This window comes from Hemiscyllium ocellatum, chromosome 32, assembly GCF_020745735.1.
Source record: "Hemiscyllium ocellatum isolate sHemOce1 chromosome 32, sHemOce1.pat.X.cur, whole genome shotgun sequence".
In the NCBI taxonomy this organism is placed as follows: domain Eukaryota; kingdom Metazoa; phylum Chordata; class Chondrichthyes; order Orectolobiformes; family Hemiscylliidae; genus Hemiscyllium; species Hemiscyllium ocellatum.
Window position 1 is genome coordinate 32,386,479 of NC_083432.1, and position 27,257 is coordinate 32,413,735.

A 27,257-nucleotide genomic window follows, 5' to 3' on the forward strand; every position below is an offset into this window, starting at 1 on the left:
AATAGAGCTGCATAAATATTAAATCCTGCATTAGATTAAATATTTTGATTTAACATTGCTGCTAGCCATTTGTTATTTTCTATTATCGTTTTAAAAATTGTCAGAAGTCACATGTCAGATGAAGTCAGCAGTACTCCAGAAGCTTGTGGTTTCAAATAAACCTGTTGGACTATAACCTGGTGTCACGTCCACCCTAATCGAACACTGGCACCTCCACATCATTTAAAAAATACGTTTCGGTCTTGTTCCTCAGTGACTTTGCACAGCAAAAAATCACATACTATAGCAGAACTGGCACTGCAGGTGTTAGGCATTCTGTGTCGCTCTGTTAATTGAAATCTTATAGACCATTGTCATTACTAGATAGATTGAATATCAAATGTCTTTTCCCTCGGGTGGGGGAATTCAGACCTAGAAGGCATAATTTTAAGATGAGAGGAGAAAGATTTAGAAGGGATCCAAGGAGCAAGTTTTTACACAGAGGATAGTTTGCGTGTGGAATGAACTACCAGAGGAAGTGATAGATGTAAGTATAGTTACAACATTTCCAAGACATTGGAATAAACAGGATGAATAGGTAAGGTTTAGAGGGATAAGGGCCCATGACTCTATAACTATACTGCTGCCCAATGTTAAAGTCACCACTCAAACAAAGGGCTGAGACTTAGAATATCCTGCCAGTGTCGACTAGTATGCACCTACACCTTTATTGGAGATCCAAGGAACTGAAAGGGCAAGAAAAGATTAACCTTGTTGCACAATAAGGTTTAAGATGGAAGTTTTTTCTGTCAACTTTTGTGCCCCTTGCACACTGGAAAATTGCTTGTTTATTTTTTAAAAAACAGGGTGTGGTTTTATTTATTAGGACATTTGTTGTTTGTGATGTACAATATATATGTTTGGATTTGTTAGAGGGTGAAGGGTTGGGAAAAGAAAGTACGCTCAAGATCACTGCATATGATTGTGGTGTTGCCAGTGCAAAATATAACATCAAACAAATTAGAGCTGGTACAGTCCTCCAAAGAATACAGCAAAGGTGGTTCTGTAATAATAAAGGGTGTGCTCGGTCAAAATGCATGATATAGTGGTTATGTCAGTGCCAGCATATTGGATGAAATTCACAAGGCTTCACAGTTTGGAAAGTTTGTTATGGTCTGCAACATACAACGATAGGCCATGTGGCCTGTAAAGATTCTGTGGTATAATATAAGTCAGGATCAGCTTTATAACGCGAGGCATATGTATATGATTGTTGAAACTGAGATGATATAAAATGACAAAAATCTAAGTACCATATCAGCCCAATGTGCCTGCACTGTAGATAGCTTCACAGTGAAGCTGTTACAGTTGTCTCAATCTCCTGCTCTTTAATCAGGAGAATCAATAGCTTCCTTACATGTGGTTCAGCTTATAATTTCACAAACTTCTCTTCTCATTTGAGTTGGTCTCTGTAGTTACTTACGGTATTGGATTTTATCATTCAATTATACTTTTAAGTTTAAAAATCTTTTAATATCACCTTTTATGCTTCAGAAGTTAACCTGGGCTGTGTGTATATGTGGGATTTTCCTTTTATAATCATTCTGGGGATGTGTGTGTCCCTGATTGGGCCGATCTTTATTGCCCGTCCATAACGGCCTTTGAGAAGGTGATGGTGAGCTGAGGATGTACAAGTCTTAGTGATTTTTGAGAGGAAAGCCTAGCTGCTAACCTTAAAAACAATTATAAACATTGACCAACTATTTCAACAAAGTGATACTCTAAAACAGCCAACAACAATGTATATTTATATAGTGCTTTTAATACCAGATAACTAGAAAGTAGTCTACCTCTGCAGAGCTGCATTTAATGGCTAAAGACCTAGCTGTTATGACCAGCTGCTGGGTAAGATTCCCCAAATTTTTGTGGTTTCGGATGGATACCCCAAATTATTAATCTCCTCGTAAGAAAGGATGCATATGGTCACAGCAAGGTTACTTTAAAAAGAATGTCTCCTTTATGGATGCCTTTCTCCCAACCAAATGAATTTGTTTAACCAAATTAACCAGGTTTTCCTGCATTTCTTTTTTAAAAAATGTGTTAATTAGAAACTAAACATGAACAGACGTAACAACACATACACAGATTAGAAATAAGTTAAAATTTATAATGGCTAGTGTCTCTAGGTTGTTCAAGAAGAGTAGATAGTGGAAAGTTGATCATTGAACAGTTGTTTCTGTGATTTAATGGCTTTTAAAATGAGTTGAAATGGTTTTGTTGACAGTGCTTAGCTAGCAGCACTCCAAGCAAGAGTATCCTTCCGTTGTACTGGCTTGTTAGCTGGCCAACTTCCAGCACTCTGGATAAGAAACCCATTTTACCTGCAATGCAGGGATGACGAGTAGGTGGTTCTTAAACCTTAAGCTTCAGCAAATACTAGCACTTGAACCCAGTATAGTACAGGCAATTCACATATAAGACGTGTTTCGGCAGCATAATTTGGCTATAATGTCGTTGAAGAATTAGAAAACGGTATTTTCAAGAATGGTTCCCTCTGTTCAAAATAGCACACTTCCAGCAGCGATCATTTCACACGCTTCATTCTGTACCAATGTCAGCTGCCGTAAGAGCATGCGAGAGGTATAGTACTATACATTGAACAGCTTCATCTCAAAAATTAAACTAATTAATATTCATTGCTCTCCGCCTGAGACAAGAATATTCTTGTATAATTCCTGTACAAGCCCTGAATAATTCCTGCAGGACTGCATTACTCTTATACATACCATTTGCCTTTCTAATTTGTTCTTCTACCTGCATATCACACAATCTAAATCAACTCCCCAGAGACAATCAGCTACAGCCATCCATTACTGCAACCACAACTGCACCTGATGATGACCCTCTGTCCTTGCGTTAGCAATATTTTTTCAGTGTAGTGTGTTAAATTCACTTTTGTTTCATTAATAAATACAATTTAAACCTTCATTCAGGATGTGCTATACTTTGTGTTAGGCTTTTGGGAGATTTTTGAGTGATTGTGAGTGATATTTTTTGCTGGTCTGCCCATAGCCCACTTTCCCCTAGGCCCCATTATTTCTATTAAGTGAGGTTTTGCTGGAATGCAATACAGCATTATAGGAGAACTACCTGTACACACTAATATCTGTTAACTGACACAATTTTCTCCCACTGGCACATACAGACAATAGTTGCAGTCAGTATTTAACACATTTTTGTCCATACCTAAATGGGCAAAAATGAAAACTATCTGCAAGCAGTAGCTTTCTCTGAAGGAGGAGGACATGGTCAGTGTTGTCATTATATCTTCCTGTTAAGTCTTTTTCTCTATTTGAAATTACCCTGATATTACACAGGTGCAACATTCCATGGGTCCCATACTTGGCACTGCCAGAGAGAACTCTGTTTACATCAGCAGTCATTTATTTTTGGTCTGTAGCAGCCCTTTCTTAAAAAAAAACATCTTGGTATTCAAAATATTCTGGGCTTCTGATGTGACATCATGATGTCATTAATAAGGCATTGTGAGGGCTGAATGTTGGGGGTGGCCTTGGGAGCAAGATACCAAATTCAGAGGAACAGGTAATTGTGGGAGGTTTGTACCCCTAAGGTAGAGGAAATTACAAAAATATGGAAGGGTGTGGAAATGAAGGAATTTAAACCCAAGCTTGCAACAATGAGAAAGTGGGAGTGGAGTGTGGAAGGGAACAGCCTGTGTTCTTTTAATGTGGGATCAGAATAAATAATAAATTGATCTAAATTTTAGAGTTTATTATAATCAATTATGTTTCGTGAACAAGGGCCAGAATTGTATATATTGTGCGTTATAAGTATTTTACAAGTTACATCAGGGCCACTTTTGTGACACAGAAGGAATACTGGGGCCAATAATATGACAGAGAGTGCATTCAGCTTTGTTATATGATGTAAAAGGTATAATGTGACTGTATGAATAAATGGTCAGGCACAGCAATTTAATTCAAACGATACCTTGGGCCAATGTGTGTTTAGATTCAAATGTAGATAGCATGTTGAAACTAACAGATTAATGAGAGTACATCATAGACAACACTGTGATAGAGTCTCCAGAGAGTCCTGGATCTGTAACTTAACCATTGTGTCCATCCAGTTGGATTATGCCAGAGTCATAATAGTGACAAACAGGATATCTATTACTGAAGGTATGATGTAAAGAAAGTCTCAAACACATAAGTGTTTTGTAAACATATTACTAAGGTAAGTTGTGTCATACACAGCCAGTATGTCACAGAGGCCAACTGTGGTGCAGAAGGGCATTTTGGAGATTGTAATGTAAAATATCTGGTAATATGACAAATTTAAATGTCAGAGCTGGATCTCTGATGGCCCGGGTGCATCTGATTCACCAAACACAATATAATTCATCACGGATATCTATGTGATTATTGAGGGTTGGTCGGGGTATCATTGTGACAGGGTGGTTTTTCCAGAGTGTGGTGTACACAGTAGGCTAAGACCTCAAATGTGTTGCAGGAACTACTGAGTCCAGCAATGTGATGTGGCTAGTCGTTAGTGTGTAATGTGAAATTTGGATTGTGTTAGTAATGCCTAATGCTGGATAGGATATATTAGAATTGGCAGTGTGACTGTAAACTGTGATATAAAATCTGTCTGACTAAGCAGTTTGATGTGTCAGAGCCAGTAAAATGACCTAAAGCATTTCAGAACGGCAAGCTGTGACAGTGCTAACTGAGACGTAGAATGTGTGTTCATCGTTGATGGTATGAAGTCTACATGGCTTAGTTCAGGGGGCACAGGTTGAATTCTGATTGGGAGTGGAACTCTGACAAATACTTTCCTCCTCCATAACTCCGGGGAACTGAAACCAATTGTAGCCTCTTACTGTATCCTGGCAATGAGCCTGAGATCTTTTTAGCATGCATATCTCCATTCCACAAAATCCAGTATATTATCAGAATCATCAGGGAAGCTCTCGGTGCCTTTAGGAAACCTTGATGTTATCAAGTTATTGTAACATAACATCCACTGTTGTACAACACATTCCCAAATAGATTCAAGAAATCCCAGTGGCTTGCTAGCAACTTAACACATGCAACATTGTATGCTTAGACTTAGCCAGACTGACATCAGTTTAATTTATTGATCCAGTTCTGGAAATATGTCAGAAGCAATGCAATCAAAATCATTCTAACACTGTCACTCATGAACGTTTAAATTCATCAAAAATAGAATGAAGGATATCTGCAGCATTAGTGATCTTGCCCCATTTATGATTTTTAGACCTTTATGGATAACAACATAGACATAAAATAACCAGGGCACTGCTCACAGTAAATCTTAAGGTTTATCAGAAGAGGACATTATATTACTAGCAGCAAGACTGTTCAATTAGCTTTGGATGAATGTAAGAGTTTTGCATAGGGAGAGGTGTCAGGGCCCGCAGTATTTTGAGGGGGCCTGTGATTCTGGAGTCCACCTGCGCTAAGGAGGTTTTATTTGTTCATGGGATGTGGGTGGCGTTTGCTAGGCATTTATTGCCCATCCCAGCTCACTGCCACCTTGACCCACTGCAGTCCCTGATATTACAAAGGGAGCTCCAGGATTCTAACTCGTTGACAGTGAAGGAATGGTGAAAATAGTTCCAATCCAGATGCTGTGACTTGTAGGTGGAATCTTGCAAGTGGTTATATTCCCATGCATCTGCTGTCCTTATACTTCCGGGTAGTAGAGGTCATGGGTTTGAAAAGTACAATCCAAAGGACCTCAGTGAGTTTCTGCAGAGCGTATTGCAGATGGTACATGCTGCTGCTACTGTGCATCACTGATGAAAGGGGAACATTTTGAAGCATTATGAATGCAGTGCCAATCCAGTGGTAGTTATGTCCTGGATGGTGTCAAGCTTTTGAGTGTTGTTGAAATGGTACTAGTCTAGAACAGTGGACAGTATTCCACCACATTCCTGTTTTGTGCATTGTAGATGATGGATAGGCACTGAGGAGATAAGAAGTGAATTACATGCAGCAGAACTCGTAGACTCTGATCTGCTCTTGCAGCAATAATATTTGTATAGCTGGTCCCAATTGGTTGCTGGTCTATGCTAATCCCCGTCAGGTGTTGGAAGTGGCAGAACAGTGATGGTAATGCCATTGAGTGTCAAAGAGCAATGTTTGGATTCTCTCTTGTTAGAGATAGTGTTTTCTGGCATTTGTGTGGCATGACTGTTAGTTGCCACTTATCAGTTGAAGAGTGGATCGTTACCAGATAGATATATGCGTGTATTCACCATATCTGAGACGTATTGAACACTGCTGGAGATTGTGTAATCAGAGTGAACTGTACCACATCTGATAACATGATGGAGGGAGGTCACTGATGAAGCAAGTCTGACCTGCTCCTGCCTTTCAGCCTGAGTCATAACATGAATCATGAACATCATGAGCAGGATCAGAATTCATCGCCCATCCCCAATTACTCTTGTAAATATGGTGGTGAGCTGCTTACTTGAACTACTGCGGGCTTTGTCAATGGAGGTGCCGTTCTGAAGTGAGTTCTAGGATTTTGACCAAGTGACAGTTGAGGGATGCTGGAAAGTTTCCAAGTCAGATAGTGTGTGACTAGAGGAACTTACTTGTGATGATGTTTTTATGCGTTTGGTGCCCTTGCTCATTTATTTTACTTCAGTGGAGCTTATATATGGTACACAGCTTCTCCGGTTCATCAGCAATAGAGGGACTGAATGCTTAAGATGTGGATTGAGTATTGATCTAGTGATTTGCCAGTCATCAACTGAATTCTGTGTTCAGGTCTCTACCTGAATATATTCAAGTATAAATTTTCTGCATCTAAAAATTAATGGATAAAAGATCACATGCTGAGTGCACAGTTTTCTGATACATACTTTCAATAGAAAGACAGAAATGGCATATTGAGTTGTGAAATGTTCATTCAGTGTTGTAAAAAATAAGTTCTATGTTTTAATTGACAATTCCATTTGTTAGATACAGTGGCTGGAGTGGATATATTTGGGAATATGTGTTAAATTCCATTGTATTCAACTTTGATCATTATGTTTAGTATTGGTGAATAATATAAGTGGACCACTTTCCTTTATTTCTGGGTTGGAGGGATGTTGGGTGTGGAAGCAAAGCAGCAGTGAGAAAAGGCTGAGGCTAGTACAGTAGATAAGGGACCCAAGTCAAACAGTCATGGCAGATAAGAGCTTGGCAGCGAATGAGATAAGACTAATAAACTGTATTTACTTTAATGCACAAGGCCTGACAGGTAAGGCAGGTGAACTTAGGGCATGATTGGGAAAATGGGATTGGGATATCACTGCTGTTATAGAAACATGCCTCAGGGATTGACAGGTCTGGCAGATTCATGTCCTGGGATGTAGATGCTTTTGAAAGGATGGAAAGAGAAGCAAGAGAGGATGGAGAGTGGCGTTTTTGATTAGGGATAACATGATGGCTGTACTTAGGGAGAATATTCCTGGGAGATCATCCAGTGAAGTTATATATGGACAAAACTGAGAAATAAAAAAGGGATGATCACTTTGTTGGGATTGTATTATAGGTCCTCAATAGTCAGTGGGGAATTGAGAAGCAAAGACGTAGGAGATCTCAGGTGTCTGTAAGAAAAATAGGGTTGTAATGGTAGGCAATTTTAACATTCCAAATGTAGACTGGGACTGTCAAACTCCTCAGGGCCCTACCATTAACTGTGAGTCCTGCCCTGTTTTGCCTAACCAAACTGCAACACCTCGCATTTATCTAAATTAAACTCCATCTGCCACTTCTCAGCCCATTAGCCCGTCTGATCAAGATCTATTTGTAATCTTAGGTAACTTTCTTCACTGTCCACTATATCACCAATTTTGGTTTCATTCGCAATCTTATTAACTGTGCCTCCTATGTTCTCATCCAAATTGTTGATATAAATGACAAACAACAGTGGACCCAGAACTGACACTTCTGGAATATCATTGGTGACAGGTCTCCAGTCCGAATAAGAAGCTTCTTCTTCTATCTTCTGCCATCAAGTCAATTTTGTATCCAATTGGCTATCTATCACTTGATCCCATGTAATCTAACCTTACTAACTGTCCACCATGTGAGATCTTGATGAAGACCTTGCTAAAGTCCATGCAGATTATGTCTACTACTTTACCTTCATCTATCTTCTTGGTAACCTTTTCAAATTACTCAACCAATTTTGTGAGACACTACCTCCTTTGCACAAAGCCATGCTGACTATTCCTAATCAGCCCTTGCCTTTCCAAATGCGTGTAAGCCCTATTTCTCAGATTTTCCTACAACAATTTACTCACCACTGAAGCAAGGCTCATTGTCTTTAGTTCCCTGGCTTTTCCTTATTGCCTTTCTTAAACTATTAGCCACCCTCCAGTTTTCAGGCACCTCACTTATGGCTGTAGATGATACAAATATCTTAACAAGGGGCCTTGCAATCTCTTCCAAAGCTTCTGACAGTGTTCTGGATTACCCTTGATCAGGTCCTGGGGATTTATCTACCTCCAATACTTAAAAGAATCAATGCAGCATGGAAGCAGGCCTTTCAGTCCATCAAGTCCAGACTGACCCTCGACAGCATTCCACCCAGACCGATCTCACTAACCTATCCCTGAATGTCCCATGGCCAATCCACCTAATCTGCACATCTTTGGACTGTGGGAGGGAACTGGAGCACCCAGAGGAAGCCTGCGCGGACATGAAAAGAATGTGCAGACTCCACACAGACAGTCGCCCGAGGGTGGAATCAAACCCAGGCCCCTGGTGCTATGGGGCAGAACTGCTAATCATTGAGCTTCTGAGCCACCCCACTGAGGTGACATATTCATTTAGTATCTCTCACACCTCCTGTGGTTTCACACATACACAACATTGTTGATCTTTAAGGGGTCCTCTTCTCACCCTGGTAACTCTTTTGCCTTTAATGTTTTTTGTGGAATCTCTCAACCTTATTTACCAAGGCTATCTTATATCCCCTTTTTCCCCTCCTGATTTGCCTCTGAAGCCTAATCCACCTGTACTCCTCCAGGGGTTCACTTCATCCCAGCTTTTTATATCTGACATATTTTGGTCCTTTTTCTTAACCAGCGTTTTTATTTCTTAATTTCTCTGCTACATTTTAGCCTCTATACACTTATGCTTTCTTTTATCAGCCTTTGGTTTACCTTGTTCTTTCTCTATAGTTCATTTTCCAATTTTCTTTGTCACGTTCTTTCTGTTGCTGCTTCTCCCACACAAGAGTCCAATAATCATTATAATTGTTAGACTCTTTAATGTGCACATCCCTCATAAATGCAAATGGTCAAACAAATATTGACGAAGTATTGTCTTTTCAGACCAGTGTTTAACCTTCTGATGAAGAAGTGGGAATGTTTCAGCCCTTTTAATTGTGCCCAGTAACTGAACAAGAACAGTACTCAAATCTCTCAGTGAATTAAAGCTTATACTACGATAATGGCAGGTGTTCGCAGTGGCAACGTGATAAGGCTTGTGCCAAATTTTGCAGACAAATAACTGTGTTTGAATGATATATGTCGTTATTATTGGCAAGTGACATTTGGAGAGGGAATGATATCGCTTGAATTGTAAGTACACAGACGTTACTGACAGACTTTACCTGCTTTAACATTGTAAAAATGACATCTCTCAAATAACCTTCACATGACTTTCATGAAGTTACTTTGTTGGCGCATAATTAACTGCTGATTTTGCCACAGTATTTTTTTAAAGAGGCAAGAGTCAATACTGCAGATCCACTGAAGGTTTAGACTAGTAATTGCCAGTAGAAGTACTCTTAACAATGAGATCATTATTGATAACTACTAATCAACCTCTCTTCTTGAGAAAGTAACCACTTAAATATCTGAAGTTTCAGTTCTTCAGCACATTAGTCTTTTCATAAAATTAAATTTTACAAGAATTATTTCTGAAATTTCCTTTGTCCCTCATTTTCCCACTCTTAATTCAGTCTGTCCCTTTTTATCTTTCTATACTTAACTTCAGTAACAACTTAAATTCAGCTTTTATCCCTGGCCTTGTTTATGTATTTCTTCATTGTGAAATCCCATGGATTTAAGGAGATGCTGCCCTCTGTGATCCCAGATAGAAATATCCTGTTTGTCACTGCGTTGTTATCAGCCTGTACCTCAAACAGTGTTGTTTGCAAACATTTTTGAAACCCAGGCATTCAGGAACAAACCAAGCAACAGGGCATTCAGCATATTCTCTGTGGTGTGGGTCACGTTCCCTCACTATGGTCTAAACCAGTAAAGGATAGGTCAGCTTTATCCAAAAGAGGAGAAAAAAACCTGACCCTCTAACAATGCAATATTCGTAAAGTCATAGGGGTTTACAGTAGGGAAACAGGCCATTTGGCCCAATTTTCCCATGCTATCCAGTTTTCACAATTAAAGTATTCCCATTTGCCTGTGTCTGGTCCTTATCCCTCCATGCCAATCCTACCTATGTACCTGTCCAATACCTCGCCTGAAATCTATGCCCTCTAGTTTTAGACTCCTGTACCATGGGGAAAAGATGTTGGTTACCTTATCTATGCCTCTCATGGTTTTATAGATTTTATAAGGTCACCCCTCAGTCTCCTACACTCGAGAGAAAAATGTCCCAGCTTATCCAGCCTCTCCTTATAACACAAACCTTCCAGTCCAGGTAGCGGCCTAATAAATCTTTTCTGCACTCTTTCTAGTGTAATAAAATCCTTTCAATAGTAGGGAAACCAGAATTGCATGTGGCACTCCAAATGTGACCTTACCAACGTCTTGTACAGCAGCAAGAAGACATCCCAACTCTCTACTCAGTACTGTGACTAATGAAAGCAAGCATGCTGAAAGTTGTCTTCACTGTGCTGTCTACCTGTGACTCCACTTTCAAGGAGTTATGAACCTGTACCCTTAGTCTCTTTATTCAATAACACTCCTCAGGGCCCTACCATTGACTGTGCATGTCCTGCCCCGGTTTGATCTACCAAAATGCAACACCTTGCATTTACCTAACTTAAACTCCATCTGCCATTTTTCAGCCCAGTGGCCCAGTTGTTTTAAAATATCGCTGTATTCCCAAATAACCTTCTTCACTGTCCAATATATCACCAATCTCATCTGCAAACTTATTGACCATGCCCCCTATGTACTTTCATCCAAATCATTTTCTAAATAACAGTGTACCCAGCACCAATCCCTGTGACACACCACTGGTCACAGGCCTCCCAACCTTTAGCACCACCCTGTGTCTTCTACCTTTAAGCCAATTTTATATCCAATTGGTCAGCTCTCCCTGGATCCCATGAGATTTCACCTTACTCAACAACCCACCATGCGGTAACTTGTCAAAGGGCTTACTAAAGTCCATGTAGATAACATCTACTGAACTGCCTTCATCTACTTTCTGTGTCACCCTTTCTTCAAAAAAACTCAATAAATTCATAAGGCACCATTTCCCACACACAAAGCCAACTGTCCCAAAGGAGATATCTCTCCTAGTGCCTGTAGATCCTATCTCTCAGAATCCCCCCCAACAACTTACCCCACACAGATGTTAAGCTCACTATCTGTAACTCCCAGGCATTTCCCTGCAGCCTTTCTTAAATAATGGCACAACATTAGGTATCCTCCAGTCTTCGGGCATTTCACTCAATGTCTCCACTAGGGGACCCGCAATATCATCACTAGCCTCCCACAAAACCTGGGATACACTTCATCTGGTCCCGGGAATTTATCCACCTTAATGCGTTTAAGACTTCCAGCACCACCTTTTCTATAAGATGGACTCTCTTCAAGACATCACTATTTATTTCCTCAAGTTCCCTGGCATCTTTGCCTTTCACGACAGTAAATAATGACGAGAAATATTAATTTAGAATGCAACATAGAACATTACAGCACAGTACAGGTCTTTTGGCCCTTGATGTTGCGCCTACCTGTGGAACCTATCTGGAGCCCATCTATCCTACACTATTCCATTTTCATCCATATGTCTATCCAATGACCATTTAAATGTCCTTAAAGTTAACAAGTCTACTACTGTTGCAGGCAGTGCATTCCACGCCCGTACTACTCTCTGACTGAAGAAACTACCTCTAACATCTGTCTAATATCTATCACCCCTCAATTTAAACCTATGGCCTCTAATGCTAGCCATCGCCATCTGAGGAAAAAGGCTCTCATTGTACAGTCTATCTAACCGTCTGATTATCTTGTATGTCTCAATTAAGTCACCTCTTAATCTTCTCTCTAATGAAAACAGCCTCAAGTCCCTCAGTCTTTCCTCATAAAACCTTCCTTCCATACCAAACAACACCTTCTCCAAAGCTTCCAAATCCTTCCTATAATGTGGTGACCAGAACTGTATGCAATACTCCAAATGCGGCCAAACTAGAGTTTTGTACAGCTGTAGCATGACTTTGTGGACTCAACCCAATCCCTCTACCAAAAAAAGCTGATACACTGTATGCCTTCTTAACAACCCTATCAACCTGGGTGGCAATTTTCAGGGATCTATGTACATGGACACTGAGATCTCTCTGCTCATCTACACTACCAAGAATCTTACCATTTGTTTCTTCCAGAGTGAATCACCTCACACTTTTCAGCATTAAACTCCATTTGCCACCTCTCAGCCCAGCTCTGCAGCTTATCTATGTCCCTCTGTGACCTGCAACATCCTTCAGCACTATCCACAACTCCACCAACCTTAGTGTTATCCGTACATTTGCTTACCCATCTTCTATGGCCTCATCCAGGTCATTTATAAAAATGACAAACAGCAGTGAACCCAAAGCAGATCCTTGCAGTACACCACTAGTAAATGAATTCCAGGATGAACATTTTCCATCAACCACCCTCTGTCTTCTTTCAGCTAGCCAATTTCTGATCCAAACCATTAAATCACCCTTAATCCCATGCCATTGTAGTTTGTGCAATAACCTACCATGGGGAACCTAATCAAACATCTTACTGAAATCCGTATGTGCCATATCAACCACTTACCCTCATCCATCTGTTTGAACACCATCTCAAAGAACTCAGTAAGGTTTGTGAGGCATGACCTACCCTTCACAAACCCCTGTTGACTATCCCTAATCAACTTATTTCTCTCAAGATGATCATAAATCCTATCTCCTATAACCTTTTCCAACACTTTACCCACAACTGAAGTAAGGCTCATTGGTCTATAATTACCAGGGTTGTCTCTACTCCTCTTCTTGAGCAAGGGGACAACATTTGCTATCCTCCAGTCTTCTGGCACTATACCAGTCGACAATGATGACATAAAGGTCAAAGTCAAATGCTCTGCAATGTCCTCCCTCGCTTCCCAGAGAATCCTAGGATAAATCACATCTGGCCCAGAGGACTTATCTATTTCACACTTTACAGAATTGCTAACACCTCCTCCTTGCGAACGTCAATCCTATTTACTTCTGAAGCCTGTATCTCAGTATTGTCCTCGACACCATTGTCTTTTTCCACCTATCTCCTGTGGCTCCACGCATGGATGCCCTTGTTGATCGTTAAGAGGCCCTTTTCTCTCCCTAGTAACTCTTTTGCTCTTCATGTACTTATAGAATCTCTTTGGATTCTTCTTTACCTTATCTGCCAAAGCTATCTTGTGTTTCCTTTTAGCCCTCTTGATTTCCCTCTTAAGTGTAGTCCAACACCCTCTATACTCCTCAAGCAAGGTTTGTGAAGGTTTGTAGCTCAGGTTGAGGTTTAGGTTGTAGGTTTGCTCGCTGAGCTGTAGGTTTGATATCCAGACGTTTCATTACCTTGCTAGGTAACATCATCAGTGATGACCTCCAAGTGAAGTAAAGCTGTTGTCTCCTGCTTTCTATTTATACATTTGCCCTGGATGGGGTTCCTGGGGTTTGTGGTGATGTCATTTCCTGTTCGTTTTCTGAGGGGTTGATAGATGGCATCTAAATCTATGTGTTTGCTTATGGCGTTGTGGTTGGAGTGCCAGGCCTCTACGAATTCTCTGGTATGTCTTTGCTTAGCCTGTCCCAGGATAGATGTGTTGTCCCAGTCGAAATGGTAGTTCTTTTCATCTGTGTGCAGGGCTACGAGGGAGAGAGGGTTGTGGCTAGCGGGTGTTAGATTAGATTAGATTACTTACAGTGTGGAAACAGGCCCTTTGACCCAACAAGTCCACACCGACCCGCCGAAGCGCAACCCACCCATACCCCTACATTTACCCCTTACCTAACACTATGGGCAATTTAGCATGGCCAATTCACCTGACCCACACATCTTTGGACTGTGGGAGGAAACCGGAGCACCCGGAGGAAACCCACGCAGACATGGGGAGAACGTGCAAACTCCACACAGTCAGTCACCTGAGTCGGGAATTGAACCTGGGTCTCCGGCGCTGTGAGGCAGCAGTGCTAACCACTGTGCCACCGCGCCTATCCTGGTGGCTAACTTTCTTCCTGTTTGTCCTACGTAGCCAGAAACCCTAACCACCTTACCATACATCAAAGAAGTCTCAGAAGTGACAGCCAGACTACTGAGACACCTCAGAATCCTAGTAGTGCACAAACCCACCAACACTCTCAAACAAAAACCTAACAAACTTAAAAGACCCAGTACAATCCATGGACAAAACCAACGTCATCCACAAAATCCCATGCAAGGACTGCCAGAAACACTACGTAGGACAAACAGGAAGAAAGTTAGCTTCCAGGATGCAAGAACACCCGCTAGCCTCAAAAAGACATGACCCTCTCTCCCTTGTAGCCCTACACACACATGAAAAAAAAACACCATTTCGACTGGGACAACACATCTATCCTGGGACAGGCTAAGCAAAGGCATGCCAGAGAATTCCTAAAGGCCTGGCAATCCAACCACAATGCTATAAACAAACACAGAGATGGGTCGGTGTGGACTTGTTGGGCCGAAGGGCCTGTTTCTACACTGTAAGTAATCTAATCTAGATACCATCTATCAACCCCTCAGAAAACAAACAGGAAATGACATCACCACAAACCCCAGGAACCCCATCCAGGACAAACATATAAATAGAAAGCAGGAGGCAACAGCTTCGCTTCACTTGGATGTCGCCACTGATGACGTTACCTAGCCAGGTAATGAAACGTCTGGATATCAAACCTACAGCTCAGCAAGCAAACCTACACCCCATACTTCCCAAGGAATTCACTTGATCCCAGCTGACTATACTTGTCATGTTTTTCCTCCTTTTTCTTGATCAGGGCCTCAATAACTCTAGTCATCCAGGGTTCCGACCTCCTGCCAGCCTTACAACTTCACTCTAACAGGAACATGCTGGCCTTGAATCCTCATTAACTCCTCCCACAGTCCAAACGTGCAGATCAAGTGAATTGGACATGCTAAATTGCCCATAGTCAGAGGGAAGTAGGTCTGCGTGGGTTACTCTTCGGAGGGTCGATGTGGACTAATTGGGCCAAAATGCCTCTTTCCACACTGTAGAGAATCTAATCCAAAAACACTCACTTTTGAAAGGCTCTCACTCAGCAGATGTCCCTTTGCCTGCAAACAGCCTCTTCCAATCAACTTTTGAAAGTTTCTGTCTAAGATCATGGCCTTGCCCCAATTTAGAACTTTAACTTGTGGACCAAACCTATCTTTTCCACAGCTATTTTAAAACCTTGAAAATTATGGTTACTGGTCCCAAAGTGCTCCCCCACTAACACTTCCATCATTTGCCCTGCCTTATTTCCCAAGAGGAGGTCAAATTTTTGCCCTTCTCTCTTAGGGCTATCTACATAATGCATGAGAAATTCTTCCTGAACATACCTGACAAATTTCCCTCCATCCAAGCTCTGAATACTGTGGCAGTTCCAGTCAATGTCAGGAAAGTTAAAATTCCCTACTACAATCCTATTACTTTTGCATCTATTTGAGATCTCCTTACATATTTGCTCCTCAATTTCCTGCTGACTATTGGGGGGGGGCCTATGCTATCAAAGTGATCTCCCCCTTTTTTATTTCTCAGTTCTACCCATATAGACCCAGTGGTCAAAACCTAAGAATGACCTCTCTCACTGCTGGCATCATGTTCTCTCTAATCAGAAACACAACTGTCCCTCCTCTTGTCTCCCCTTCTATCCTTCATGTAGCATCTGTATCCCAGATCATTGAGCTGCCAGTGCTGTCCCTCCCTCAACCATGTTTCTGTAATAGCTTTAATTTCCCAGTCCCATGTACCCATCCATCCCCCGAGTTCATTTGCCTTATCTGTCAGGCCTCTTACATCGAAATAAATGCAGTTTAACCTAGACATCCCTTGCTTTTTGCTGTGCTCTTGCCTGCCCTGTCTGGTACTAGGATTACTAACACTGCTTTCACTATTTAACTTGCTTCAAATTCACACAGAAATAGCAGCTGCAATTATGATATGTTCATCTACTGGAAGCTGAACCGACAGTCTGAGCCAGTCAAGGATGTTTGCTCCTGAGCCAAGTCCTGGAATGGATAGATATAGTTCCATGTTTGTGGAAACTACAGAGATGATTTTTTGATGTCAGATACATGGAGCAAACAGTTAATGAAGACAAGGGATGGTATTTAACAGAGGTGACAAGGTTTTCACCTGGTGGCTGGAGAGCTGGTGAAATCCCTGCTTAACCTCTTTTTGGGCAGGGTCACCAAATTAAGAGCCAATTGGGCATTTAACTGGGCACCAATAGGCCTCCCCTAGTCTCACTTGCTTGGTTGTACAATCAGGGCGAATTTGAAATTTGGCCTCTTGGGAAATCAGGTAATGCAGCAAATTGTTTGTGTTGTCATGAAACTTAGGGGTTCTACTTTGTACATTAAAGAGATGGCTAACATTGTGTGTTTTGGTAGTTTCTGTAATCATTTCTAAGAATGCCTGCTGTCCGACTCTAGTAAATTTCTGCAAACTGTTACAGAGAACAGTACTACAATGAACAGATAATAAAGTGGATTCTGGATTAGTGGTGCTGGAAGAGCACAGCAGTTCAGGCAGCATCCAAAGTACTCTATGCTACTTTCTCCCCACCCCCCACCCTCCTCTAGCTTATCTCTCCACGCTTCAGGCTCACTGCCTTTATTCCTGATGAAGGGCTTTTGCCTTGTCGATTTCACTAGCACCTTGGATGCTGCCTGAACTGCTGTGCTCTTCCAGCACCACTAATCCAGAATCTGGTTTCCAGCATCTGCAGTCATTGTTTTTACCTAGATAACAAAGTGGAGTTGAGGCCTATGATCAATCATATTTCTGTTAATGGCCGGGTATGCCCATATTGTAGTCATGTTCATACATTTGCCTCCAGTATGTTCCTATAAAAGATTTAACCATTATTCATTTATGCAAATTACATCCACTCATGTATAGAAGAATTTATTATGATAACAATAGGACTTCAATTCAGAATAATTAGGTGTGCTTGGAGATTGCCTATAATATGTCCAACAAAACAACGTCATTCCAGATAACCTATATGATTTCTAAACAAAGTGTCATGGGCAAGATGTACAGGAATATAGAATCTTATTAAATTCAATGGACACTGCAATAAGATGATTTTCATTTTATGTACTGCCAAAGTTCATAGTAACTTGTAGTCCATGCTTCCGCTTTCAATGCTACCAATCAGGTTTCTTGTGAAGTAGCTAAGGATACTGAGTACATTGGCATTGATTGCATAGTAACGAATCTTCAGTTTTTCACGCATGGAATTGTTCAACTAAAGCTTAATTTACTTCAGGCAAGTAATCTTTTATGATGATTAGAATCTAAATAGATCTACAATAGACCATTAACTTAGCACAGTCTCTTTAGTCAAGCCCCCATTACTGATAATTCAATCCTGGAAGCCGAAGTACTCATACTGGAAAAAGTACCATCCCTCTTTAATTTTGGCACTGAGATTTTTCTGCAGACAATTATACTTCATCCTGTGAATTATAGCTCACTGCTTTGACTGACATCAAGGGAACTGTATTAATTCCATAATTTATTGACTTGCCAGTAGTGTTTAAAAGCTGTGGGGTCAGTAAAGGTCCTGTGGAAATTTTGTGCTGTACTTTGCAATTAATCTCTCCACTGACTTGACAAAGCAATTGGACATAATTTACAATGGTTGATGAGTAATTTTACCACTTGGTTGCAATTAAGTAATTTGGTGGATTTAACTTCAGTGTAAAAGCTCAAGGTAGCTTGAGTGAATTCTCTGAGAACGATATTTATTGAGGGAACAGTGCATTGTATAAAACAGCAGTTTGTTTATAATATGTTCTTTAAATGGTGTTAGTACTGAAGCCGGAGGCTGTATACTAATCACTCTCATCCCTTTATTCCATGAGTTGTAATGCGATATAAAAATATATTTCCTCGATCCCTCTGCATCTTGGAGCTCTGCAGTCTGTCAGCATTTAGGTAATGTATTCCTTTGTTATTATCCCTGTCAAAATTGATGCATAGATTTTCCCACATTGCACACCATTAGCCAGATCCTTGCCCACTTACTTAACACGTTTACATCCCTTTGCAGTTTCCTTACTTCCTTACCTACCATCCATCAGCAAATGTACAAACTATATCTTGGTCCTTCACTTGTTCTGTCATTCTACATGTCTGAATTAACTATGTAATTATTTTATTCAATTATTTGTTTTCCTTTCTTATGTATTTTATTAACCTTCTCACCAGTTCTGATAATAGGAATTCGTGTATGTGTATAAATTTGTAAAACTATTAATATATTCAGTCTGAGGAATGTAGCAGGAACTTTGGGAACGGCTACAATGTAAGTACATGGAAATCTAAATATACATTAAAATATTTAGAAGTATATCTGTCGAATTAGACCTTTTCATTCCTACTGCCAAAGGCTGTTTGTTTATTTATGCAATTTTGTTAGTTGTCCACTTATCCTTTTGCTGCTCTCGGCAAGAGCCTCGGGCGAACACTGGTCCTGATAACAGAGGGAAGCACTGACCTTATGTAATATCATAGCTTTACAGCCAAAATAAGATTCAACTTTAAATAGTAACTTAGAGGCGGTATGGCTTGAAGAAATCTTTGATCTTAAATGCCTTTCATCAGGAGGATTTGCCCTGTTGAACCAAAGAAAAGTCAAGGAGATGGTTCAGTTTTAGATAGGCAGTACCTGAAATGTAAGCTGGACAGGAATGCTTATCGCTGACTTTTTTATAGCTGCAAGTTTTTATCCGCGAATGATTAACTAGAGTAGTGAAAATCTAAATGAACTATTCATGGAACAGCGTAAGTAAACAAGTGACCTTAAGCCCTGGGAATTAAGGGTACTACTTGGTATACATCCGTATATCTGCATATATTTTCTTTCTATTGTTATTATTTCCCAAGTATCGTATTATACAATGAAGGAATCTCATTTGTTTTCAGCTCGAGCCTGCTTGTTGAAATGACCATTATGTAGTAGGTCTACATTAGCTCAGTACTGTGGGCTCTTTGCTTCTCCCGAAAACGTCCAGGCTTTGGAGTCACGAACCTGATTTAAACTTATTTCAATTTTGGACGTTTTGTACTCTGTGGACCTCGAACCTTCACCTTTAGTCTCACATTATCTAAGTGGTGGGTTTTATTTTCAAAGTTTAGACTTAATCAGCCTCAGCAGTTGTAATATCCTCCCATCTGTTACAGCTATATTTGGAACTCCTGTGACATTTGCTGTAAGATGTTTGAGCATTTTGCAAAAGAGCAGTTTTGAACACCACTGCGTCATCAGAACAGAGAGCAAACATGAGTTAAAATGTAGTCTGGTGCAGAAGGAAAGCCTGCAGCTAAAATAAAATTGTAACTAAACCAACAGCAATGTTGTAGCCAGTTGTTCATCTCAGCTAAAAATTGGAATGTGTTTTTTATATTGCTCTATGGCCTGGCACCTTTCAATTTGTGATGTTGTTACCAGAATTCTTACTTTCCTCTGAGGGAAAATAACCTCAAATTCATGTATCATGTCCTCAGCATCTACATTTACTTTTCATAAAGATAACCCTGTATTGAAGTAAGCAAACTTGAGCACAGAAAGATTCCAAAAGCCAAAAGAAACCAGTGATCAATTACTGTTGTCATGGTGGTGTTTGAGGACAAAATACTGAGATATTACTGTGCTGTCTCTTAAACATTTCACAGGATCTTATGCAGAAGTGGGAGGTGATGGTCTAGTGCTATTATCGCTAGACTATTAATCCAGAAACTCAGATAAGATTCTGGACCACAGAAAATGGTGGAATTTCAATTTAATTTTTTAAAAATCTGGAATTAAGAATCTACTGATGACTATGAAACCATTGCCGATTGTCAGAAAAACCTATGTGGTTCACTAATGCCCTTCAGGAAAGGAAATCTGTCATCCTCACCTACATGTGACTCCAGGCCCACAACAATGCAGTTGACTCTCAGTTGCCCTCTGAAATGGCCATTTAGTTATATTGATTACTATAAAGTCTCAAAGAAATGGAACCAGACAAATCACCTGGCATTGACAAAGGCACAAGAAAAGACAACAGCCAAAACAGTTCTGTTGACCTGCAAAGTCCTCTTTCCTAACATCTAGCTGTCTCACCAACTAGTCAAGCATTAGCCTGAAATAATCATATTCATGGAATCATACCTGACAATAGCCCAGAGATTACCACCATAATCCCTGGAGAAGTCCTGTCCCACTGACAGGACAGATCCAGCAGGGGTGGCATGCAGTCAGGAAGGTGTTACTCTGGAGTCCTCAACATTAACTCCAGAACCCATGAAGTCTTGTGGCTTCAGGTTAAAATTAGGCAAGGAAACCCCCTGCTGATTCCTGCATATCATCCTTTCTCAGCTGATGAATTGCTACTCCTCTACATTGAACAACACTTGGAGTCATACAGCACAGAAACAGACCAACTAATCCATACTGATCAAATTTCCCAAACTAAACTAGTTCCATTGCCTGTGTTTGGCCCATATCCATCTACATCTTTCCTATTTGTATGCCTGTGCAAATGTTTTTTAAATGTTATAACTGTACCTGCATCTACCACTTCCTCTGGCAGTTCATTCCACATATGAACCACCCTTTCATGATAAAGTTGCTCCCATGTCTCTTTTAAATCTCTCCTCTCACCTTAAAAATATGCCCTCTAGTTTTGAACTCCCCTACCCTAGAGAAAAGACCTATGCTATTCACTTTGCCTATGCCCCTCATTATTTTATTTTTCTATTTGTCAGGTATGCTTTTGACCACCAGAGAGTTTTCCCCCAATATATAATTGATGGTAAATTTAGATTCCAAATTTATTAATTGAATTTCAATTCTACCAGCTGCCCTGGTGGGACATTAACCCATAGTCTCAGGGCATTAGCCAGTGATTCTGGATTAGTTATCCAGTGACATTACCATGAAGGCACAGTCTCCTCCATTTATTTCAGTAGAGAGATAGGTATCTAAATTTTAACTTCCTCATAACCTATTCACTGATATAAAGTTAAAATCGAGTCCATATTATATTCAATACTTTGGTTTGATAGAGACAGTATATCTAACAGTGCAGGACTCTGTTAATCCTGCATTGAAAATGAATAAGATAATTATAGATGACAAATCCAGTTTCAACCAGGAATGAACCTGAAGTCCTCTGACTGCTGGAAACAGTAGAAAGTGAGAACTGCAGATGCTGGTGATCACATTCAAAGAGTATGGTGCTGAAAAAGCACAGCCGGTCAGGCAGCATCTGAGGCACAGGAGAATCCTGATGAAGTTCTTATGCCAGAAATGTTGATTCTCTTACTCCTCGGATGCTGCCTGACCAGCTTTGCTTTTCCAGCACCACACTCTTTGATTGTAAGAACCAACTGGTTCTTAAATTGTTCCAGGATTATGTCTGCAGTCCTCTCTCTGGGAATTCAGTTCATGTACTATCACTTTTTGGAAGTAGTGAAAGGCTGGCCTAATGGACACATAGTTTCTCATTTGCTCACCTGCTGGATTTCCAAATGACTTGGTGACTCCAGCTTGCCACTTTGTCCCCATTTCCGTTCATCTTAGACACCAGTCCTCAATGTCTCAGGCAGCCTCCATGGGTAGGAAGTGATCAACCCAACTTCCTGCCCTCCCACTCTTCCCAAAAAATAAACCCGTCAGGACGTTTGGACCTCAAAACAAATCAATCCAACATCTCTGTGGCCTGACCAGTGCAGGTCCTGGTGCATGGCTGGGCTTTTCAAGATGGTGCTGATGCCAGAAGCCCTGGGATGTTCCGGCATTGGCCAGTACGTTTGCCCATGGCAACTTGGGGATAATGTCTTCGAGTAAAAAATGAGGTCTGCAGATGCTGGAGATCACAGCTGCAAATGTGTTGCTGGTCAAAGCACAGCAGGTTAGGCAGCATCTCAGGAATAGAGAATTCGACGTTCCTGATGAAGGGCTTATGCTCGAAACGTCGAATTCTCTATTCCTGAGATGCTGCCTAACCTGCTGTGCTTTGACCAGCAACACATTTGCAACTTGGGGATAATGACATGTAGGGCACAATAGGGTCATTAATGGAGTGATTTTGGGAAGATAGCATGAAAAAACACTTGCTGGAGCTCACAGAGAAATCCTCCCATGGAACTCACCAAAATGACACAACCAATTTTTGTTAAGATTCAACCCAGTATTGTAAACCAAGATTTAAACTTGTGGAATTAATAACAATAGCAACATGGATGCAAAATTAGCTAAGTGACGGAAAACAAACTGTAATTGTGAAGTTTCTCGGATTGGAGAGGGGGTTATTGAGGAGTTTCCCCTTGATCAGTGTTAGGCTCCTTGCAGATATTAATGCACTGGGCCTTGATGCACATAGCAGAATTTCAAAGTTTGCAGCTGATACAAAACTTGGAAATGCTGTGAACCATGTAAGTAATAGCATAGAACATTAAAATGACTTCAACGGGTGGATGGAAGGGCTGAAGATGCTTCAATGGACCTAAAATGGTAGCTCTGCTTTCTCTCCACAGATGCTGCCAGATCTGCTGAGCTTTTCCAGCAATTTTTGCTCTTGTACAAAACAAAATATGTTCGATTAAAGTTTTATGAAACATGCGTTTGGCCTAAGCTAGAATTTTGCATCCAGTTCTGGGCTCCACACTGCAGAAGAAATGTAAAGACAATGAAAAGGGTGCAGAAAGATTCATAAGATTGATTAATCATACATTACTTAGAGAGATTGGAGAAATTGGGGCTGCTCTTCTTGGAGAATTGAAGGTTGAGAGGAGATTAAATCTGGGTGTTCAAAACCATCAGGGGCTAGTCAGAACGAATAGAGATAAAATTATCTGTTGTTCAAAGGGCTGAAAGGCAGAAGGCACAAGTTTAACGTTTATGTCAAAAGAAACAATGGTGATATTAGTAATATATTTTTCATGCAGGAAGTGGCTAACACCTGGAATGCACAGTCTGAGAATATGTTGAAGGCAGGATCCATTGAAACTTTCAAAAGGGAATTGGAACACTGTCTGAAAAGAAAAACTGTGGAAGGAAATGGGGAAAAGATGTATAAATGGCAGGCAATTCATCGGTCCTTTAGAGGATCAGCACAGGCGCTAGAGGTTGTATGGCCTCATTTTATGATTCAATTACAGTATTCTGATCTGTCATAACCACAGTTAGCTTTAGAATTCAAAGTTATTCACAAAAATAAAATAATAACAAAGGCACACTAAGGAATTTAACATTGTTCACTCCAAAACAAAGCACGTTAACTCTGGGCATGTTAGAAAGAAAATGCTGGAACTTTGTCTAAAGTTGTTATTTTGGAGTTCAGGTGGCATTTGAAAACTACTTCAATGTCATTTCTATGGTTCTGACATTGCTTGAACTCTGTGAATATGTTACAGTCTTGCTTTCACAGAGAGCTGTTATTCAGTAACATTCTTAAAATTCCCCATTTTTAAGTTGAAAAAGTGTCCTCATGTATCCCTCTACAATTCTCCAGCAATTCTAGCCTTTTGTGCACACCTAATTTTCATTGGTCCACTGCTGATGACTCCAAGCTCTGGAATTCCTTTCTTAAACATTTCTGTCTGTCTATCTTTTATCCTTCCTTTGAGATTTCCCCTTATAACCTACTTCTTTGACCAAGTTATGGTCATCTGTCCCAATATGTGACTTGTTGTCATATTTTGTTTGATAATGGCACTGTACAGCATCTTGGGATGTTTCACATGTTAAAAGTTTGATTAGATTAGATTAGCTCTTTAGAAATGCCAGCATTGCTATTTGGTAGTGATATAAAAGCTTTACACAGCCTCTGGATACTCATTTTTCACTGGGATCTCAATATTGTGCAGCTACTTACCACTTTAAGTGAGTCCTCTCCTCCATAAGCCTCTAGCTGTCAAAAGCCAACTTGAGTATTGCCTAATAACTATTCTCTAACTTTTCTCACCTTATTCTGTTCAATTAAGTGGACAGCAAAGAAGGTTACCTCAGAATACAACAGGATATTGATCAGATGGGCCAGTGGACCAAGAAGTGGCAGATAGAGATTAATTTAGATAAATGTGACATGCTGCATTTTGGAAAGGCAAATCAGGGCAGGACTTAACATTTAATGGTAAAGTCCTAGGGAATGTTGCTGAACAAAGAGACCTTGGAGTGCAGGTTCATAGTTCCTTGAAAGTGGAGTTGCAAATTAGATAGGACAGTGAAGAACGTGTTTGGTATGCTTTCTGTTATTGGTCAGAGCATTGAGAATAGGAGTTGGAATGTTATGTTGTGGCTGTACAGGATATTGGTTAGGCCACTTTTGAAATATTGTGTACAATTCTCATCTCCCTTCCATTGGAAGAATGCTGTGAAACTTGAAAGGGTTCAGAAAAGATTTACAAGAATATTGCCAGGGTTGAAAGGTTTGAGCTATAGGAAGAGGCCGAATAGGCTGGGCTTGTTTTCCCTGGAGCGTCAGAGGCTGAGGAATGACGTTATAGAGGTTTATAAAATCATGAGAATTATGGATAGGGTAAATAGACAAGGTCGTTTCCCTGGGTTGGGGGAGTCCAGAACCAGAGGGCAAAGGTTTAGGGTGAGAGCAGAAAAATTTAAAAGGGACCTAAGGGGCAACTTTTTCACGCAGAGGTTTGTGCATGTATGGAATGAGCTGCCAGAGGAACTGGTGGAGGCTGGTACAATTACAACATTTAGATGAAATAGGAAGGGTTTAGAGGGATATGGGCCAAGTGCTAGCAAATGGGACTAGATTAATTTAGGATACCTGGTCGGCATGAACGAGTTAGACCAAAGGGTCTGTTTCCGTGCTGTACATCACTATGTCTCTATGCGATAGATTGGACCTAAGCCCTTTTCCTTTAGGTTGATGTCTCAATATAGATATTGTGCCGCTAGAAACTATCTCATACAAAAAATGGTGTTGTCATGTTTTTCACTTTATTTGGTTTAAAAAATGTATATTTCAGTGAGTGCAGGAGATATTATATATTAGTTGAATGAGCCAGCGAGGATATTGTAATCCTTCAAAATGAATATGACCTAAATGACATATTCTCCCAAGTCAAAATTTGTTTTAATCTCACATTTCAGACTGTAATTTAAACCTAGTATTTATTAAGTTAATGATTGTTTAGTCTCTGTCACTTGAAATCATTGATTATTATGTCAATAGGATTAGTTAAACTTGAAGGCATGTCTTTTTTCTCCAGTGTTCTGGAGATTTTATTGCTGGTTCTCAAAGTGAATTAGAATATTAAGTGAGAAGCTTTCTGACAGATGACATGAAACCTTGAATTTGACTCAGGATTGTCAGGTTATCAATGGCAAACACTGGTGTCATGCTGAATTGCTTACAAATACTCAGTGATACTCTTAATGGACTTTCTTTTATCACAGTCATGCCTTGATTGATCTCTTACTGCTTTTTATAATTGCATCACTTAAAGTAGAGATTTTGACTTCTGATGAGCTCATTTTGCTGACAATGCATGGATTGATATGCTGTTGCTGAAGGGATATTTTGGATTGGTGAAAGTGTACTGTTATTTCATATTTGGGCATTAATTACTAATTTGTTTTACTGCTGTTTTGTGACTAGAAATCTTAAATAAGAGAATTCCATTCAGCTTGATGAAGCTCATTACTAACTCTTTCAATCTAGAATCTGATTGCACTGTGAATGTCTATCGTATAAGGAGAAGGAAAAATGAGCTACAGGGAGTTTAATCTGGGCTTATCTCCTGGAAGTGAGGCCAAGAGGAACACGGGACTGAGAACAGATTTCCTGTTCGTTTCTAATATTTGAGAATGTGAGGTGATGTTATTTAAAATGATAATGAAAAACATTAGGTAAATTTACCTTAAAAACAATTTGATCATATAAGTAGTAATGTCTAAAATTGTTGTGCTGATTTATTTTCCATGATTTCAATCTCCACCTCAGATTCTTTTGACCTCTTACCTCTAAATTCATTACCCTTTATTCTCCATGAACCTATTTCCCATATATATATGTCCACCATTAATCATGGCTGCCCCCATAACTGCCATTTCTTATGCATGGTCTCCATTCCTGATATAATTCAATTACCTAATCAATTATATTCCCCCACATTTTCTTTATCTGCATCCATTTCATTTACCATTGCACATTTGTAATTTGATTAGATTACTTACAGTGTGGAAACAGGCCTTTTGGCCTAACAAGTCCACACCGACCCTCCAAAGAGCAACCCACCCAGACCCATTCCCCTACATTTACCTCCTTCACCTAATACAATGGGCAATTTAACATGGCCAGTTCACCTAACCTGCACATTTTTGGACTGTGGGAGGAAACCGAAGCACCCGGAGGAAACCCATGCAGACACGGGGAGAATGTGCAAACTCCGCACAGACAGTTGCCTGAAGTGAGAATTGAACTTGGGTCTCTGGCGCTGTGAGGCAGCAGTGCTAACCACTGTGCCACTGTGCTGCCCCAAATTTAGATTAGATTCCCTATAGTGTGGAAACAGGCACTTCGGCCCAACCAGTCCACACCGACCCTCCGAAGAGTAACCCACCCAGACCCATTCCCCCTGACTGATGCACCTAACTATGGACAATTTAGCACAACCAAATCACCTGACCTGCACATCTTTGGACTGTGAGAGGAAGCCAGAGCACCCGGAGGAAACCCACGCAGACACTGGGAGAATGTGCAAACTCCACACAGTCGCCCAAGGCTGGAATCGAAGCTGGGTTCCTGGCGCTGT